The following is a 21,058-nucleotide window of genomic DNA, read 5'->3' on the forward strand; positions in this document are numbered from 1 at the left end:
TAGTATTTTTTTTCTCTGTGACTGCCTGCCTGAGTCACTTGGTCACCGGTCGCCCTCTTGCTGGTCACCGCTCCACTGCTGGGGACACTTAAAAAAAAAAAAAGTTATACTTATCTTCAAGTGCTGTGAACCTCAGTACTACATTTTGGCGACGAGGATGGGATCAGATAATTATACACTGTCATTACTGCAACTGGCTTCTCTAGCTCGAATGCATTCCCAGCCGCCAAGAGTTCAGCTTGTCTACGGGATGGCATTTACAGGTTTTTTGTGCCCAATGTGTGACATTCCAAAGCATCCTGTATGACATTTTATTACTAGCAAATCAAAGTAGTAAATTCAGATGTTACTCCTTTGTAGCTGTGTGCTGGTCTAGAATGGGTGTAAAACTCAGAAAATGCCCCTGGAGTGTTTGCAAACAGGTCTGGGGTAAACAGTCAGGATTGGCAAAAGAAGTCAGTTATGACTTGGACTCACAACTTACAGACCCCTATCCCAGCACATGCACTCAATGATGGGGCGCAGTGCCACAAGTCCACAGGTTTTCCTACAAAGTACTATAGTTCTTTTACATGTTTTATAGGAGCTGACTAGCAAACAGTGTCAACATGGTGTAGATTATCTGGAATATTCTGGAAACTGCTCCCTTTTAAATCTCAACTATGTATGTGTACCTGGTATTTCACTTATTAAGAAGTGCACTGCTTACTTTTAAAGTTCACAGACTATGGATGTTTAAAAAGCGATACACCAAGTGGAAAGACTTGTTCTATACAAGCATAATTTATTAACTCATTGGGAGGTGGGGCGGCAGAGTGTGGAGCAGTGCACAGATTCATGATGGCTGCAGTGAGGCGAGCAGGTGGGGCGAGGATGCAGCCTAAGAGTGTTTCTCTGGTGCCTGCTGTGTGTAAACCATGGGCTTTATTTCACGCCTGGGTCTGTGTAAGCCATGGGCTTTATTTCACGCCTGGGTCTGTGTAAGCCATGGGCTTTATTTCACGGCTGGGCCTGTGTAAACCATGGGCTTTATTTCACGCCTGGGCCTGTGTAAACCATGGGCTTTATTTCACGGTTGGGCCTGTGTAAACCATGGGCTTTATTTCACGCCTGGGCCTGTGTAAACCATGGGCTTTATTTCACGGTTGGGCCTGTGTAAACCATGGGCTTTATTTCACGCCTGGGTCTGTGTAAACCATGGGCTTTATTTCACGGTTGGGCCTGTGTAAACCATGGGCTTTATTTCACGCCTGGGCCTGTGTAAACCATGGGCTTTATTTCACGGTTGGGCCTGTGTAAACCATGGGCTTTATTTCACGCCTGGGCCTGTGTAAACCATGGGCTTTATTTCACGGTTGGGCCTGTGTAAACCATGGGCTTTATTTCACGCCTGGGCCTGTGTAAACCATGGGCTTTATTTCACGGTTGGGCCTGTGTAAACCATGGGCTTTATTTCACGGTTGGGCCTGTGTAAACCATGGGCTTTATTTCACGCCTGGGTCTGTGTAAACCATGGGCTTTATTTCACGCCTGGGTCTGTGTAAACCATGGGCTTTATTTCACGCCTGGGTCTGTGTAAACCATGGGCTTTATTTCACGCCTGGGCCTGTGTAAACCATGGGCTTTATTTCACGGTTGGGCCTGTGTAAACCATGGGCTTTATTTCACGGTTGGGCCTGTGTAAACCATGGGCTTTATTTCACGCCTGGGCCTGTGTAAACCATGGGCTTTATTTCACGGTTGGGCCTGTGTAAACCATGGGCTTTATTTCACGCCTGGGTCTGTGTAAACCATGGGCTTTATTTCACGCCTGGGCCTGTGTAAACCATGGGCTTTATTTCACGGTTGGGCCTGTGTAAACCATGGGCTTTATTTCACGCCTGGGCCTGTGTAAACCATGGGCTTTATTTCACGGTTGGGCCTGTGTAAACCATGGGCTTTATTTCACGCCTGGGTCTGTGTAAACCATGGGCTTTATTTCACGCCTGGGCCTGTGTAAACCATGGGCTTTATTTCACGGTTGGGCCTGTGTAAACCCTGGGCTTTAATTCACGCCTGGGTCTGTGTAAGCCATGGGCTTTATTTCACGGCTGGGCCTGTGTAAGCCATGGGCTTTATTTCAGGGTTGGGCCTGTGTAAACCATGGGCTTTATTTCATGCCTGGGCCTGTGTAAACCATGGGCTTTATTTCACGCATCGGCCTGTGTAAGCCATGGGCTTTATTTCACGGTTGGGCCTGTGTAAACCATGGGCTTTATTTCACGCATCGGCCTGTGTAAACCATGGGCTTTATTTCACGCCTGGGTCTGTGTAAGCCATGGGCTTTATTTCACGGCCTGGGCCTGTGTAAACCATGGGCTTTATTTCACGGCTGGGTCTGTGTAAGCCATGGGATTTATTTCACGGTTGGTCCTGTGTAAACCATGGGCTTTATTTCACTCCTGGGTCTGTGTAAGCCATGGGCTTTATTTCACGGCTGGGCCCGTGTAAGCCATGGGCTTTATTTCACGGTTGGGCCTGGGTAAACCATGGGCTTCATTTCACGGCTGGGCCTGTGTAAACCATGGCTTTATTTCACGGCTGGGCCTGTGTAAACCATGGGCTTTATTTCACGGTTGGGCCTGTGTAAACCATGGGCTTTATTTCACGGCTGGGCCTGTGTAAGCCATGGGCTTTATTTCACGGCCTGGGCCTGTGTAAACCATGGGCTTTATTTCACGGATGGGCCTGTGTAAACCATGGGCTTTATTTCACAGCTGGGCCTGTGTAAACCAAGGGCTTTATTTCACGGCTGGGCCTGTGTAAGCCATGGGCTTTATTTCACGGCTGGGCCTGTGTAAGCCATGGGCTTTATTTCACGGCCTGGGCCTGTGTAAACCATGGGCTTTATTTCACGGTTGGGCCTGTGTAAACCATGGGCTTTATTTCACGGCTGGGCCTGTGTAAGCCATGGGCTTTATTTCACGGTTGGGCCTGTATAAGCCATGGGCTTTATTTCACGGTTGGGCCTGTGTAAACCATGGGCTTTATTTCACGGCTGGGCCTGTGTAAACCATGGGGTTTATTTCACGGCTGGGCCTGTGTAAACCATGGGCTTTATTTCACGGTTGGGCCTGTGTAAGCCATGGGCTTTATTTCACGCCTGGGCCTGTGTAAACCATGGGCCTTATTTCACGGCTGGGCCTGTGTAAACCATGGGCTTTATTTCACGGCTGGGCCTGTGTAAACCATGGGCTTTATTTCACGGCCTGGGCCTGTGTAAACCATGGGCTTTATTTCACGCCTGGGCCTGTGTAAACCATGGGCTTTATTTCACAGCCTGGGCCTGTGTAAACCATGGGCTTTATTTCGCGCCTCGGCCTGTGTAAGCCATGGGCTTTATTTCACGGCTGGGCCTGTGTAAACCATGGGCTTTATTTCACGGCTGGGCCTGTGTAAGCCATGGGCTTTATTTCACGCCTGGGCCTGTGTAAACCATGGGCTTTATTTCACGGCTGGGCCTGTGTAAACCATGGGCTTTATTTCACGGCTGGGCCTGTGTAAACCATGGGCTTTATTTCACGGCCTGGGCCTGTGTAAACCATGGGCTTTATTTCACGGCCTGGGCCTGTGTAAACCATGGGCTTTATTTCACGGCCTCGGCCTGTGTAAGCCATGGGCTTTATTTCACGGTCTGGGCCTGTGTAAACCATGGGCTTTATTTCACGGCTGGGCCTGTGTAAACCATGGGCTTTATTTCATGGCTGGGCCTGTGTAAACCATGGGCTTTATTTCATGCCTCGGCCTTTGTAAGCCATGGGCTTTATTTCACGCCTCGGCCTGTGTAAACCATGGGCTTTATTTCACGGTTGGGCCTGTGTAAACCATGGACTTTATTTCACGGCTGAGCCTGTGTAAACCATGGGCTTTATTTCATGGCTGGGCCTGTGTAAACCATGGGCTTGATTTCACGCCTCAGCCTGTGTAAGTCATGGGCTTTATTTCACGTCTCAGCCTGTGTAAACCATGGGCTTTATATCACGCCTCGGCCTGTGTAAACCATGGGCTTTATTTCACGGTTGGGCCTGTATAAGCCATGGGCTTTATTTCACAGCCTGGGCCTGTGTAAACTATGGGCTTTATTTCACGGCCTGGGCCTGTGTAAACCATGGGCTTTATTTCACGGATGGGCCTGTGTAAACCATGGGCTTTATTTCACAGCTGGGCCTGTGTAAACCAAGGGCTTTATTTCACGGCTGGGCCTGTGTAAGCCATGGGCTTTATTTCCCAGCTGGGCCTGTGTAAACCAAGGGCTTTATTTCACGCCTCTGCCTGTGTAAGCCATGGGCTTTATTTCACGCCAGGGCCTGTGTAAGCCATGGGCTTTATTTCACGCCTGGGCCTGTGTAGGCCATGGGCTTTATTTCACAGCTGGGCCTGTGTAAACCATGGGCTTTATTTCACGGTTGGGCCTGTGTAAGCCATGGGCTTTATTTCACGCCTCAGCCTGTGTAAACCATGGGCTTTATTTCACGGCTGGGCCTGTGTAAGCCATGGGCTTTATTTCATGCCTCGGCCTGTGTAAACCATGGGCTTAATATCACGCCTCGGCCTGTGTAGGCCATGGGCTTTATTTCACGCCTGGGCCTGTGTAAACCATGGGCTTTATATCACGCCTGGGCCTGTGTAGGCCATGGGCTTTATTTCAGGCCTGGGCCTGTGTAAACCATGAGCTTTATTTCACGCCTCTGCCTGTGTAAGCCATGGGCTTTATTTCACGGCCTGGGCCTGTGTAGGCCATGGGCTTTATTTCACAGCTGGGCCTGTGTAAACCCTGGCCTTTATTTCATGCCTCAGCCTGTGTAAGCCATGGGCTTTATTTCAAGCCTCAGCCTGTGTAAACCATAGGCTTTATTTCACGGTTGGGCCTGTGTAAGCCATGGGCTTTATTTCATGCCTCGGCCTGTGTAAACCATGGGCTTTATTTCACGCCTCGGCCTGTGTAAGCCATGGGCTTTATTTCACGGCTGGGCCTTTATAAGCCATGGGCTTTATTTCATGCCTCGGCCTGTGTAAACCATGGGCTTTATTTCACACCTCGGCCTGTGTAAGCCATGGGCTTTATTTCACGGCTGGGCCCGTGTAGGCCATGGTCTTTAGTTCATGGCTTGGGCCTATAACTTTACATTCCCACCGTGGTAGACCCTGAATAAACGCGCTCCTCCCGCGGTTGGGAGTGGACTCACCTTGGCTCGTTATTGCTTTTAGAGAATCACCGAGGTACCGGGGTGGTTGGCACTAGTTAGGGTTCCCAGCACATGTGAATGACAGTGATTCACAAATTACCTCATTTAAAAAAAGTAGAATCCAGTGCTTAATTTGAGCCAGTGAGGGCCACCACAATTCAATTTTGGGGCTGGTTAAGGCCCCCAGCACTTATTGTTTGGGACTGGCAATTATATTCCCACATCCAACATTTCCAGAGAGTACAAGAGGGAGCAAGCATTGGCATAGCCAAAGGATCTCACCTTTTGGACCTTATACGTGTTGAGCTATGCAGCACATTATCCTGAGACAAATACAATACGACACAACTGATCTTCTAGAAATAAGAAATATATATAAATGCAACCATCTAAGTTCTTTCACGTCACCTCTATGAAGTACAATCCATCTGATTCCTAGCTTCCTCCTTGGCACTAACACCAGCAATCCAAACCACACATGACTAGTCCTTGGCATGTAAGCACCAATGAAGGCCAGCTATGCCTCAAACTCTATTTTCCCAAAATAGTAAAATAGCCGCATGGTTGAGAAATAACATGAACACAAATAGCAACGGTATGATTTTGAGTAAACTTGGGATATTAAAACAAAAACGTTAAGAGCAGGGGGACAGAGCAACACAAAACTCCAGGGGGGATAATTATCGCCGGCCGCGCTTAGCGTGAGATTTGTTATCGCCGGCTATCGCTGGAAATTATCGCCATGCTAGCGCTGTATTAACAACGCATAGCGCAATGGCGATAATTATTCCAGCGATAGCCATGTTTTCCATGGAATATCGCTGGTTTTCCAGCGATGTTCCATGGAAACGGTGATAACCTTGCTGATCCGACCCTGTAGTCGTATCAGCATAATCCACCCCCAATGTTAAGTATAGGTAAGTCAGCATTTTAGCAGACTATAGTTTTTGGCGAAAACCGTGGTTTTCGCCAAAATCTAATGTCTGCTAAAATGCGTGGGCCTCCTTGTAGATATTGCGATGTGCACATCAGCGATAATTTGCAAGCAGTACTGCCCAGTGACGCCCACTTTGAATCTCATTAGAGATGCAAAGCGAGGCGTCGGGAAAACGGGTGCTAACATGCGCTAATGCATGTTAGCACCCACATGTAGAGCGATAGTTTTATCTCCACTTTTTTGGCTTTTAAAGCCAAAAAAGCTTAGATAAGGCCCTTGTCGATATGCCCCCACATATCCCCAAATGTCGACATATTGGACAACGTGACATCCTTCCTTATGTATGCCGGAGTGTTGCTAAAATGCTAATCTGTACTGTCCACATTTCTATGCACACAGACACAACCCGGAACACATTTCAGATAACGGCCCTTTTCACTTCACCAGGGAAGCCTTTGGAGGCCATCTGAGCAAGCAGATACAGGCTTTAAAATGCCAACCTTTTGTCCTGAAAAGACCGAAACAAGCTGCTCTAGGAATGCATACGTTTGGCAAAGGAAAGTCAAAGACTGAAATCAGCCAGAAGGAAGCAACCACTCGGTGTGCTTTGCAAAGAGGCTGCACTGAGAGGCATCAACAGATACATTTCCAGCAGAGTTTGTGTGTGACTTTCAAGTTCTGTCATGCTCAGGCGCACCCACCGCAACGTTTGTGGACATAAGCGAGTGCGCAAGACTGCCACGCGTTACGTTTGTTTGCATTTAGATGAGAGACGGCGTCACATTGCTGGAAGGTGATATTAGGTTGCATGCTGTGGCCAACTAAAGTATACAATCGTATAGTGTTGATTAGTTGTCTGAGCTTAAGTCCCAGTTGTTAGTTTTGTTAGACCATTACAAGTCACCGCAGATAAGGCAGCTTGGCGTCTAACCACAAACACACTCCCTCAACTAACCTACAACCACCAGCCTCAGCACTGACACCCTACCTCAAACAATCTACTACCAGATGCATGCGCCCACCAGCAATGAAATAAAACACACCAACACACACACTCCAGCTCCCATCTGAACCCAACTCATATTCAGCAAAATAAAAAGGCAAATCAAATCAGCAGTTGAGCTATGCACCCCAAAAACAAACGGTGGTCCTGATTACGTGTTTGCGCACTCTGCTCCACCCCAGCCCCCACAGCAGTGGAGCCTCCCTGTCCACCTAGGCACTGGTAATCACAGGCTGCACTCACTCAATGCTTCTTCCATAGCCCGTCTGGTGTCGGCTGAGCTGGTCCCGCCACCGGACCCTGGGCTGATTGAGACGGGTGTTGGTCGGGCATAGGCTCCTAATCTCGCACAGGGATGCAGCTCGCTTTCTCGTCTGGCGCTCCTGCCCTCAACGCCTCCATTACATGGGTGGGCCTCAGGGATGGGCATGGTCATGCGTGACCCAAACCATGGCGGAGAAGGGGCCATATAGACAGGAGAAAGGACTAAGCCGGTGCTTCACGGATTAGAGCTGAGGGACCAAAAACAAGCAACCAAGTGCACGCTGAAAGAGAATAAGCAACAGCACAAAGGACGTAGAGCAAAGACAAACGCAGCACCCACAGAAAGAATAAACAAGCACTGTGAAAGAGGACAGGCAACAGCACAAAGAGCACAGAGGAAGGACTAACACAGCGTGCACAGTAAAAATAAACAATCGAGCTAACTCTGAAACAAAGAAAGGATAAATAAGCGAATCAGCAATAAAAGCAGAAAGGATAGTATTAGAAAGGTGCGCATGATTGACAGGGCTGTGGGAGCACCAGGCTCAAAACGATTAAAACAAAAATTACAGTAGCATTTGTAGAAACGGAATTCAGAGGTCAGAGGAACTGAAAAGACTGAGTGCTCATTTGCAATGATGTTTGACAAAGGACAAAACAGCCTCTTTTACAGTTGCTAAAATGGGACAAGTGGAAGGCTACACGTACTGAGATGCTGCTCTGTGGGATGGAACAATTTACAAAAGGAGGGACAAATAAGTCAGATTATTCACTTGGAAGCAAGGATTTTTAAAGGACACTGAATTAGACAATTGAAAAGCAACGGGCAAACTTGAAGTCCACAAAGTATATACAACAGGTCTCGAAGAGACTGTGCAAGCACTGTTTAGGCTCGACCTACAACGCACAATGGAGAAAGAATGAAAAAGCGAAAGACAGAAACAACTTTATAAAGGGGGACCGCAGGAACCTGCAAGAGCGAGATAAAGGGGCAGGGAGTGCCTGGATGTCTGGGAAGAAGCATGAGGTTGATTCTAGACTATGAAACGTTAGTTTTCTGTGCATTGATCTTGACCTCAGGCTTCTGAGTGAAGGTTTCCCTTCCTGCACAAAACAGTCTGGTGTGTAGTACAGACACTGGTGCACAATGGTGCTCGGGTGCTGGCATTGGCACCAGGCAGCCACTAGTGTGCCAGCACAAGGAGCGAGCAGGAAAGCACCGTATCACGGTAAATATGGAGCATCCCTCCCCTTTCCATTTGACACAGCGCGGCAAGTTATCTTGCTACGGCAAACTTTGGGAAATCTGAGCCATTGTGCCTAATTCATAAAAGAAAGTGCGCTGGTGCCCAGACCTCTCTTCTGAAGCCTATGGCCGGTGCTATCGAATGATGCCGCGAGGAACACCTACACTGCGACTCATAAATCTATCACGAGATACACTCTGCCCCTTTATCGCTCTCTTTCAGGCTCCTGCTTACTCCTCTTATGATGTTTTGTTCTGTCTTTCCTTACCTCTGTCCTTCAATTTTGTTTGTTTTTCTCTCTCTTGCTCTGGATCAAAGAGTGTTGTGATAAAAAAAAAGCTCTGGACCCTGGAAATGAGTGCTAGGGGCCCCCCCTGGCAACTAAGAGCTCACATTAAGACCAGCATATACCAGATTGGGGTTGGCAAAAGATACGGGTCCAACATTTGGAATGAAGCTCCCCAAACAGCGCAGTCTTCGATAAATATACCTAATATCTATTGCAGTTCAGGGGTTGTATTATACATTCTGCCCTGGTGCAATGATCGCGTACGCCTGCTTTGTGCCCCCATTCCCCCCGAAGCGCTATTGTATTACAGAAGGGGCCCCAGATGCTTGTGCGGCCCCTATTGTGATGCTGATAGCGCTGGTGCACATGTGGCACCAGCACGGTCTTGAGCAGGCGTACCCTCATTTGAAAGGGAGAGAGGCCCAATGCAAATGAGGTAATCACATCTGCCCCCATGCTGTCGTATGCACCTGGGTGCAGAGGAAAAGGGGCCTTTAAGAGGCACACTGACAATACCAGGAGGTGGCGCATTGTTTGTGCACCCTCCTAGGGCAGCCCCCTGAAGGACTGAAAGGGGTCATGTCGCCCCCCAAATAATGCCCTGCAGGGTAGTACAGTCACTCACTGCACCTGACTGCAAGCGGATCTCTGTACCCACTTTAAAAGTGTCGGCAGCGGGCCCTCCTCTGTCAAACATGGAGCAGCTTCTAAGCAACTGCTCGACTTCTCTGAAGGCCCCAGTTTGTGGTCCCATGGGGACAGGAGAGTTATGATAATAGGGGGCACTGTCCTGGTCTGCGCCTGGCTCACTTTTTGAAAGATTCTCCTGTGCAGTACGGCCCTTCTGTAATAGGGGGTCAGATACCCAGAAGAAAGTCACTCCACACCAACTATCCCAGGCCAGGGCGAGTGTGAAGTAATGCACAATCACCCTAAATACAGTGAACGGTCCAAGTAGATGGAGGCCATGTTTCTCAGTAATATGCATACCAGTACTTTTCCCAAGACATCAGAGGAATCTTCTGGTGGAGAAGCCTTTCTCTAGTCTGACTGTTCATAGACACACAACTCAGTACATCCGTTGCTAAATATTAGTGGTACCTGGTAGCAAAGGGAACTGGGAGCTAATGTAGAGCAGACCAGTGTCATTGACATGTTGACATCCACCTCATCATTGTAAAAGTCCTTTACTTACCCACTGTGTCCTATTACACCTTGTAACAAAGAACAGTGCCCCCTAAAATGAAATACATATTAATTACTTAATATATTCTTAATATATAATATATATTATATTGAAGGTCATTTTGGTAAAATTACATATTTATTCTAAACTTCAAGTAATGATGACTCTCATTTACAGTTGGTTCTCGCATGTGATTCACACTGTGGAAGCAACTCAAACCAGCGCATAACAAATGGTGTGCAGCCGATACAAGTACAATAAATTCATTCATTTATGGGCTCGTATGGTGAAGATGAAGGCGTTTCGGTCCCTTATAATCAAGCGGTCATCATCAGGACAGGACAATGTAGATACAAAGCCAGAGAGAGTTGATAGGTCCATGAATGATCAAGGATGGAGTAAAGGGCGCGGATCTTGCAGGAACGAGACCTTCTGGGATAAACAATGCAGAATGGGACAGCTACTGATTTAAGCATCAGCTTCTTGGAAGTACTCAGAGAGGCTACTGAGGAAAGACTGGCTGTACGTCACGCATGAAAGGCACTGAAATATATACAAAGGTTACTGATGTAATCGTGGCGGTATGTCATAGATGGATAAATCCAGGCATCCTAGTCTGCTTAGGAAACCAGACAGATGGAACACACTGTGAAATGACCAGAGCGTCAAAAAGGTACAAAGTAAGGGGACACGCAGCCTTTCGACATTTTCGGTGCAGCAGCCTGATGAAACCAGTAACTCTCCCATTCAGCATTGTTTATCCCGGACAGGCTAATTCCAGCCATGTCCGGATCTACCTGACCATCATGGACTTATCTACTCTCTCTTTCTCTTCGACTTCTCCCTACATTGCCCTGTCCAGATGCAGTCCCTTATGGTACGTGTATTGTTTGTATAGTTGTACTGCATGTGTTGTTTACTGGAATGAGTTGTGTTCAGTGAGGACACTTTGAGCACCCATCACCTCTCTCATCAACTCAGTAAGATTCCTGATTATCTGATGTTAAAAAAAATAATTTTAACATATTAACTTTCAATTTATAGTACATTTTGTGTATATTAAGTAATTCATGTACACACAATGCCAGGGATTAGTGTTTTTTCTACTACTATATACTTAGCTCTCTTTTGACCCCACGGCTCTTCCTTGGTGTTTCACACTATCACCCCCTGTGGCACATGGAGGCCTCTCCTAGGTAAGGATGAGGAGGCTAAAGTCTACAATCATGACACTGAAGGCCAGATTAGGAATCAGTGGCAATGAGATGCATTGAAACTATGTGGCCTGAAGTAATATTTCAGGCTGGTATCCTTACACCTCACACCTCACGCCTCACGCTGTCTGCCTTGAGTTAAATCCACGTACAATGGTGGAAAACCATGTAGAACTGCTTCTAGCAGGTCAGATTACACACACAAATACCAATTATGTGTTGACGAATTCTCAATTTACCATCTGCTCTGAGCAGGAGGTGTAGGGCAGCAGTGGTGCCAGAGTGAGGATGGTGCCTGTAGGGTCTCAAGGCATAGGGCACACTATGGGCTGGCAAAGGTGGCATTCCATGGTCTCCTCGTACTATCGGAGGAAGTCAGTGGAGCCTGTGGCATCATCAGTCCTTTCTTGCAGCCAGAGTCTCATGCAATTTTACTGGCCGAATTTTTCAGATAGTACATTTGGTCCCGGAGCGTCACTTTTTTGATGATCTGTTGGCGCAGGCCTCTTAATCATATCCATGAGGCGACGCAAAGCCACCCTGCGTAGCATGGCGTAAGGAAGGCAGTGCACAGCGCTGCCTTGCCTTACAGTGTGTCAAGGAAGCATCCCAGGGCGTTGCGGTGGGTGTTCCCATTGATGCGGCTCCAGATTTACAAAATCACATAAACTCGAGGCAGCGCCGAAACCGTACTCTTTCCAGAGCAGGTGCAATGAGAAGAGATTCCTTTATTCCTCCACATTTTTCCTCTTTCCATAGAACAAGGAAAACCCCTCCGTATGTTGTTTTGGTGCAGGAGGGCGCCCCTTCCGGCACGAAAACAAGCCTGTCAACAACGCAGACACCCTTGCACCATCGTGCAAGGATGCCTTTTTTGGCGGGAGTTGCCAAATTGTGAGCTAGCGCAGGGGGAAAGGACAGGAGTGCGGCCATGCTCGTAAATGTGGTCACTCTGGCTCTTTGGAATCGCCCAGAGCGTAAGGACTATCATACTGGAGTTTTACCAAAGGCTTCTGGGGCAGCGCCCCCCCCGCCCCCACACCCCCCCACCCCCAGCGTCATCGCCTTGTCCTGGTGCTCAGCTCTTCTCCAACCTTTCTTCTTTTCTTTCCAACCCCATTTCATTTCCTAACTTATAACTTAAGTTATTTTAAATAGTTTTTCTCATAGTTCATCTAAACTCTGTCCATGTTATCAAAGTAATAATCTGCCTTTTCCATTGTTGCGCACATTCACATTTATTTAATTGTTGCAAATAAAAACGAACACACTTTTGAAAAGCAGAATCGAGTCCAGCATTAGCAATTTCCACAATGTATTATTTCACTGGAGCTGATGAGATGAAGGGGACTCTGTGAAATGAAACATGAGGATATAAAAGGCATTTCATGACTAACAAAACATTGTCACTGAATCATTTATAATTCACGATCTTTCAGAGATGTATTAACGGCAGTTTACAGCGATTCATCAACACTGCCCTGTGGACTTTAGAAGATGTCTGTGGTGAGATGGAGAAGGGCATTTATATTTAAGATAAGTAGGAAAGACAGCTTCAGGATACTTTAGGGCCCGATTCACAAAAGTAATCTGAGACAAAATCGTAACTTTACGACTTACGGTATTCACAAAGGGCATTTAGGAGTACTAAAGTTAGGATTTTGTCTCAGTTAAACTTAAATTTTGGTCTTAAGTTAAACTTAAGACCAAAACTTCAGTTTAACTGAGAGAAAATCATAACTTTATGACTTACAGTATTCACAAAGGGCATTTTGGAGTACTAAAGTTAGGATTGTTTCTCAGTTAAACTTCAGTTTTGGTTTTAAAATAAACTTAAGACCAAAACTTAAGTTTAACTGAGACAAACAGCCAGATTCATGAAGCTTAATTGCGCTCGCAAAGGGCCAGATTCTGAGAATCTGTCCCTTTGCGAGTGCAATTTTTGCATTTGGGATTCATCATCCCAAATGCAAAAATCGATAAATGCGATTTCGCTAAATTGCGAGGAATTACATTTAAGGAATCTCTATTTGAGATTCCTTAAATGCAATTCATTAACAATTTATAAATTACAAATTCGCAATTTCGGGCCGCTATTTACCGCGAGGTCAAACCTCGTGGTAAATAGCGAAAACTTAGAAAAATGCTTTTAAATGCATTTTTATAAGTTGCATGTTGCACACACACATGTGTAGGAATCACATTTTATTTTATTTTATTTTGCGATTTCTACATGAATCCCGTTTTGCGAGTCTGTAATAGCGATTCCTTATGAATCACTATTAAAGACTCGCAAAACGGGTCTTTGATCAATCTGGCAGTTAATCCTAACTTTACTACTCCTAAATGCCCTTTATGAATACCGTAAATCGTAAAGTTTGGATTTTGTACTTTACTACTCCTAAATGCCCTGTGTGAATACCAAAAGTCGTAAAGTTAGGATTTTGTCTCAGATTACTTTTGTGAATCGGGCCCTTTGACTGGGAAAAGGTGCAGAGTCATGCAATCAACCCTTTAATAAACGCCTTATGAGTCAGCAGTTAATCTTCTGGTGCTTACATCATCGCTGTACAGATATTCCCTAATCTTGTTATTCACACGCGATCCCATCGCTGGCACCAATGCCAGGCGTTAATACCTTCTCTTCGGAGTAGAGCTGGCCAGTGTCTCAATGGATTCTCTTACATAAAGAATTGTGTCGGACACACAGGCAATGTTGATTGTGTCGGACACACAGGCAGTGCTGATTGTGTCGGACACACAGGCAGTGTTTATTGTGTCAGGCTCACAGGCTGTTCTGATTGTGTCAGACACACAGGCAGTGTTAATTGTGTCGGAAACACAGGCAGTGTTGATTGTATTGGACACACAGGCAGTGTTGATGGTGTCAGACACACAGAGGGTGTTTATTGTGACAGACACAAAGGCAGTGCTGACTGTGTTGGACACACAGGCAGTGTTGATTGTGTCGCAGTGTTGATTGTGTCAGACACACAAGCAGTGTTTATTGTGTCGGACACACAGGCAGTGCTGATTGTGGTGGACACACAGGCAGTGCTGATTGTGTTGGAGACACACAGTGTAGATTGTGTTGGACTCATCGGCAGTGTTGATTGTGTCAGACACACAGGCAGTGTGGATTGTGTCGGATACACAGCCAGTGTTGATTGCCTCAAACACACAAGCAGTGTTGATTGTGTTGGACACCCACACATAGTGTTGATTATATCAGACACACACGCAGTGTTGATTCTGTTGGACACGCAGGCACTGTTGATTGTGTCATACACACAAGCAGTGTTGTTTGGGTCAAACACAAAAGCAGTGTTGATAGTGTTGGACACACAAGCAGTGTTGATTGTGTTTGACACACAGGCAGTGTTGATTATGTTGGACGCACGGGCAGTGTTGATTGCGTCAAACACACAAGCAGTGTTGATAGCTTTGGACAAACAAGCAGTATTGATTGTGTTGGACACACAGGCAGTGTTGATTATGTTGGACACACAGGCAGTGTTTATTGTGTCAGGCTCACAGGCTGTTCTGATTGTGTCAGACACACAGGCAGTGTTAATTGTGTCGGAAACACAGGCAGTGTTGATTGTATTGGACACACAGGCAGTGTTGATGGTGTCAGACACACAGAGGGTGTTTATTGTGACAGACACAAAGGCAGTGCTGACTGTGTTGGACACACAGGCAGTGTTGATTGTGTCGCAGTGTTGATTGTGTCAGACACACAAGCAGTGTTGATTGTGTCGGACACACAGGCAGTGCTGATTGTGGTGGACACACAGGCAGTGCTGATTGTGTTGGAGACACACAGTGTAGATTGTGTTGGACTCATCGGCAGTGTTGATTGTGTCAGACACACAGGCAGTGTGGATTGTGTCGGATACACAGCCAGTGTTGATTGCCTCAAACACACAAGCAGTGTTGATTGTGTTGGACACCCACACATAGTGTTGATTGTATCAGACACACACGCAGTGTTGATTCTGTTGGACACGCAGGCACTGTTGATTGTGTCATACACACAAGCAGTGTTGTTTGGGTCAAACACAAAAGCAGTGTTGATAGTGTTGGACACACAAGCAGTGTTGATTGTGTTTGACACACAGGCAGTGTTGATTATGTTGGACGCACGGGCAGTGTTGATTGCGTCAAACACACAAGCAGTGTTGATAGCTTTGGACAAACAAGCAGTATTGATTGTGTTGGACACACAGGCAGTGTTGATTATGTTGGACACACGGGCAGTGTTGATTGTGTTTGACACACAGGCAGTGTTGATTGTGTCATACACACAAGCAGTGTTGATTGCGTTAAACACACAAGGAGTGTTGATAGTTTTGGACAAACAAGCAGTGTTGATTGTGTTGGACACATAGGCAGTGTTGACTATGTTGGACACACAGGCAGTGTTGATTGTGTTTGACACACAGGCAGTGCTGATTGTGTTTGACACACAAGCAATGTTGATAGTGTTGGACACACAGCCAGTGTTGATTGTGTTGAACAGACAGGCAGTGTTGTGTCGAACCCACAGGCGGTGTTATTCCCCGGCAGGTGTCCATTCACTGGGAATTTTTCAATGATCCATTATTGCAGCTGTGAAGCAGGATATCGGGTTGTTCTTTGTGACTCCAGCATCAGAGGGAGTGAGTTCTTACGAGATGTGATCTACAACAGAAGCGTTCCTGAAGACATCGATGAAGGAATTGGTAGTTTGATGTGAGTTTGCATCTACTCTTTTACACATGGGCTTGCCCTCGTTTTACGTGTTTGTTACTCCCCTGGAGTATAGCCTTTGTACTTGTGCTCTTGGGAACTACATTTGTTTTTGGTTTAGTACTCTGAGAGAGTGCATGTGTTTTCCAGCTGTCTCCATCATGTACTGATCTTCTCCCTCCACTGTGCTTACTGTTGCTTTCTTACACTCATGTGGTTCTACCCCTCTCTGTCTGGCTAGCCCTCATGCACTACTCTCTACACATATTTTTCTCACTCATGTTTTTTCTCAGCCCTCTCCACTTACTGTGAATATCCATCCTACCGCTACCCATTGCTGCCCCCTCCCACACTTGCAATCTTTTTTTAATATTTTTTTTCTTTTTTTGAAAATTGCTGCAGGTCTGTCCACCTTAAAAGCACTTCTGCTCTCCTTCTATTTTTTCAATATTTTCTTTACCAATCCGTCTCAGATCAGTACATAAAAATATGGCACTCATTTTGTAGATGCATATGTATAAAAGAGCATGCACATGTCTACAAAGTGACGCAGCCTTTTTCTTTTTTTTTTCCTTTAGCTTTTTTGCCATGATGCACAACATTTTGCCGAAGCTTGAACTGAACACCCCTGGACGACCGTCACTGAGCCACTGCCTGCACCGCACGCTACAATGCTACGCTTCACATCACAACCACAATGGTTGCCACGACTGGTACGCACCAACTTGATCGGCCGCAATGAAAAGGTACTGTTTACAAGTCTGCCGACACCACGGCCCACGCGGTCAGACAGAACTGTTGGATTCTGTTGTTTGCAGCACTGCGATAGCACCGGACAGAGCTACCGACATCAAGAAACTTGAGAATCTTGACCAAACTTCTCTTGTGTGGTTGAAAATGTTTTGCTGAAAAGTTGCTTTTGTATATTCAGATTTTTTTCTCCGTGTCTCACAACGGCTCAAGGCAACAGCACCCAGAAACTACGGCAGACGATAGAGTTCATCTTTAAAATGGAGTTTGTAACACCATTCCATCCGCCTTCCTGGCGACACCAAATGTTAATTGATGAAGCCATGGATCAGTTCCCACACACTCATAAAGGGTCTGGCACCACTGGGGGGGGGGTGGGGGGGGGGTGGAGGACTGTCAGGGTTCCATCACAAAGACAAGCAGGGAAGAGGTACATGGAGCAAGAAGAGGCATTGGACCCCAGATAAATGCCAGTGACACCCGATCCAGACAGGGTCGCAGTTGAAGTTTGTGGGAGATAGGATAGCGCCATGCAAGAACGGTTAGACCGCCACCCACTGTGGGGTGGGACTTCCTAGCCTGGTGTAAGGGTCACTCCTGGGCTAGCAGTGGCAGAGCCATTTTAATACCACTGCAAACATGAATCTATGGCTGGCAACATTACCTGCTGGCATTGGCTTTCTGCTCTCGTTGAAGATAGCCCACTCAGCTTTGCGTCCTCACACATTTGCTTTGTTTTCCCTTATTGTTTCCTTTCGATCTTCTCTGCGCACCCTGAGATGGTTCCCTTTCTTTTTTGTTTCTCCATTTTTGTTGGTCTAAGTTTGTGCTGCTGCATCTGTGCAGGGTTACCTGTTCGTCCGTGTTGCAGGGATCAGCGCTGGTTTCTTGGTTGATATCTGGTCTCAACATGGCACCCTCCGTCAGGCAGCAGGGTAAGTCGACAACATGTCGGCTACCACAATATCATTCTGTACTGCTTCCTGCTTCTGATGTGGTACCAGTCCTAATGTTAATGGAACCTTCATGTACCTTCTGTGACAGTTTACCTTTACAGAAGCCAACATCAGCAGTTCGAGATCTACCACTGCCATCTTGCTACTTCAAGCTCAGCATGAAGCTTGATTGTGTCAGTGCCTTGAGACCCTCACGGGTGACTTGCAGCGCTTTATAAGTAACTGATTGATTGAAATCAACTGATAGCTCCAAAAGGATGAAGGAAGCCATGCACGAGTGGCTTGTGCAAACACAGATGTAATATTTGATGATGATAAAGTGACAGAGTCTCACAGGAGGGGCTGAAACTCTGCGGTGAATATGAAGAGATGGGCACATTGAGTTAGATCAGAAAATGTACGCGTTGATGGATAATGAAGAAAACTGATGATTTGATCTAATTTTCAGTAAACAAAAATCTGCTAAAGAGTTGCATAGATTTGAGGAGGTGTGGATGACAGGAGCACAGATGCCAGGCTGCCCAAGAGAGAGGGGGGGGGGTTCTGATTTGGAAGGAACTGATATTAGTTCAGTGTTCCTGTCATTAATTGCTTACCAGTTTTAGTCCCGCCCATCCTTCAAGGATGGCACAAAGAACATTTAACATGGAGCTGTCTCCTTATCTGCATCGTTATAAAAGCCCTTTCACGACCACATTGCACAGTAAGGGCTGGGTAAGTGCCGGCGAGCGGGCCAATGGGAGGAGGGACGCTGCTGCCAGACATTGATGATTGGATGGTAGTTTGTTTTATTAAATGTTTGCCCACAAGTGAGGTAAATCTTCTAGAGAATGTGCCATGTCAGCATGCCCTGGGCACCTTAATGTTGAGGGCAAAGAGGGATATGGATATCCCTGGCAGCAGACACCTCAAAGATGGCGCCTGAAGCAGCCTGATGCCTGTGCACTCTGCAGCCTGCTGTAACTTTCTATGATTGGCCCTCCCTTGAAACCTGTAACAGCGAGCACAGACTGGCACAACGATCAATGAAAATAACATTACCTTGAAAGTGAATTGAATGCTGAACAAAAAATTTAAATTTGAAAAAAGCTCATATAAAATTATACATTTATACAAGACCCCAAGAAGAAAAATCTTGAGGTGAACCCGGAGTTTAGTGACAAAAAAGAGAAAGGATCTTTATTTTTCAAGACATACACTATTTCAAATGAATCATCCTTAATTTGTAGTGAAATCTTTTTGAAGAATTTATGATTAAGGTACCCCCTTACTATTTGGGTTTTGGGCATTTCAAAGTTAAGACAAACGTTAGGTCACGTGGGAGCTGACCCTAGTCCCAGGTTGGGAGACTGGGACCTGGTCCCCCTCTCTCTCGCAAAGAGAACAGTGAGCTCCCACTGCCCAAGTCAGCACAGTGGCCAGGCCCACCTAACCATCCTACCATATCCCAACAGACATCCCATGAGCCTCTTGTCTCCTTTTCCCTTTAAACAACTCCGTCACCTGCAGGATAGTCTAACTGAATGCAATAAGACTTTTCTGGGGTCTCCATCACCCCTGAACATAATGCTTCCCAGGATCTACAAGAGGTTCCACGCATCCACTGAACGACCTCCGGCAGCAGATCCTTCTCTCACCTCGCCGCCAAGACGTGGAACACGCTCCCCATCCACCTGCGGCAGACCTAGGACCTGCTGACCTTCAGGAGACTTCTCGAGACCTGGCTGTTCGAGCAGTAGCAGAACCTCCCCCCCCCCCCCCTCCGCCGTCAGCACCTTGAGACCCTCATGGTTGAGTAGTGCGCTCTGCAAATGTTTGATTGATTGATTGATTGAAGTCCCCCTCACTGTCAATCAGAGTCCAAGGACAACCCTCATCAGCGTGTGCAAAACTATTTCTTACAAAGGACCTCTCTTGAGTGAAAATAAGGCGCAGGTCTCAGGGAGAATGACCTGTCCTGGCCTCTAGTGAGGTATTTTGGAGTAGTTTGCACTTTGTCTTCATTCACATTGTTTTCCCTTCTGAATTCAAGTAACGATGGATCTGAACCCTCAATACCAACTCAGCAGCAAAGGAGAATGTGTCTCCTAATGGTCAATGTCGGGCAAGAACCCCGGATACAGTGAACCGCGGGCAGTGGGTGGTGTAAGGGCCCTCCTTGTTCGCACAGGTGTGTGCCAGCATTTCATACAGAGTTACCGATACATTCCAGTGGGAGTGTGCTGCTTTATCATCTGTTGATGGATAGTTTTCTATACAGTCCCACACCCAGTGTGTCTTCCTGCACTGAAGGCTGCCAAGGTATTTTTCCATGTGGCTGTTCACAGAGGGAAGGAAGTGCCAGGGATGAGCTGGGTTTTATTGTGAAGCTTTTATCGTGGAGAAACATTTCCACAGTCTTGGTAGAAAACACATGAACCCTCTCCCCACAGGAGTCCTGACCCGCCACCTAGTTTCTCAACCCTGCACGCTTCTTCGACTGCTCGTGTCTGTCCCACACTCGACAAGAGGGTCTGTAGGGCCATGTGTCTCAGTTGTGGGGCTTGATCCAGCAGCATAACATAAGCTACCGCAGCCCCCACAGTGCGGGGGGGGCCCTAAACTCCAGGGGGCCCCTCACCACAGTACAACGGCAAAATGGAAGTATGAAAATGCTTATAGCAAAAGAGGAAAAGTTCTGTGAGTTACAGAACCGAGTGATGCGTGAATTTCTTGACAACCTGTGAGCACAAAGCGGAAGCACACAAATGTCCATGTTTTCATAACCAGCACTGTCATGGCGGTCATCAAGTGATGATAGGAGAACAGCGGTGCTATGAGGTGGGACACTGCAGAGACGCCCTTCAAACTGATACAAAAATGGTGAGGAAGCTATGCCAGAATTCCAGGTCTACGATGCCAGACATGAGAGGGACACTTTGCACTTGGTAACACTGGCTAGCAGCAAGCTGCAAGATGTCCGCCGCGGTTACATTTCAACTGAGGCAATATTTTACTTCCACAACGCAGTCCAACAGCAAAAGCCACAAAAAGCAGGAAACAGAGTTCTTGTTCTGGAACATTAGCGGTTCTGGTGGCTCTTGGAATGATCATGTGTTCTGTGTCTGTTAAATGTCTCCAAAGTTTAAAGAGTCCCTCAGTTGCCGCATGAAGAAAAAAGATCCCATCTTTGCAAGACAGAAGCATCTTTCAGAATGCCTTTATGGATATTTGCCAAACATTTGGAGAACTTTGGACTATCACTCTGTAACCTATG

Source organism: Lissotriton vulgaris, chromosome 11, assembly GCF_964263255.1.
Source record: "Lissotriton vulgaris chromosome 11, aLisVul1.2, whole genome shotgun sequence".
In the NCBI taxonomy this organism is placed as follows: domain Eukaryota; kingdom Metazoa; phylum Chordata; class Amphibia; order Caudata; family Salamandridae; genus Lissotriton; species Lissotriton vulgaris.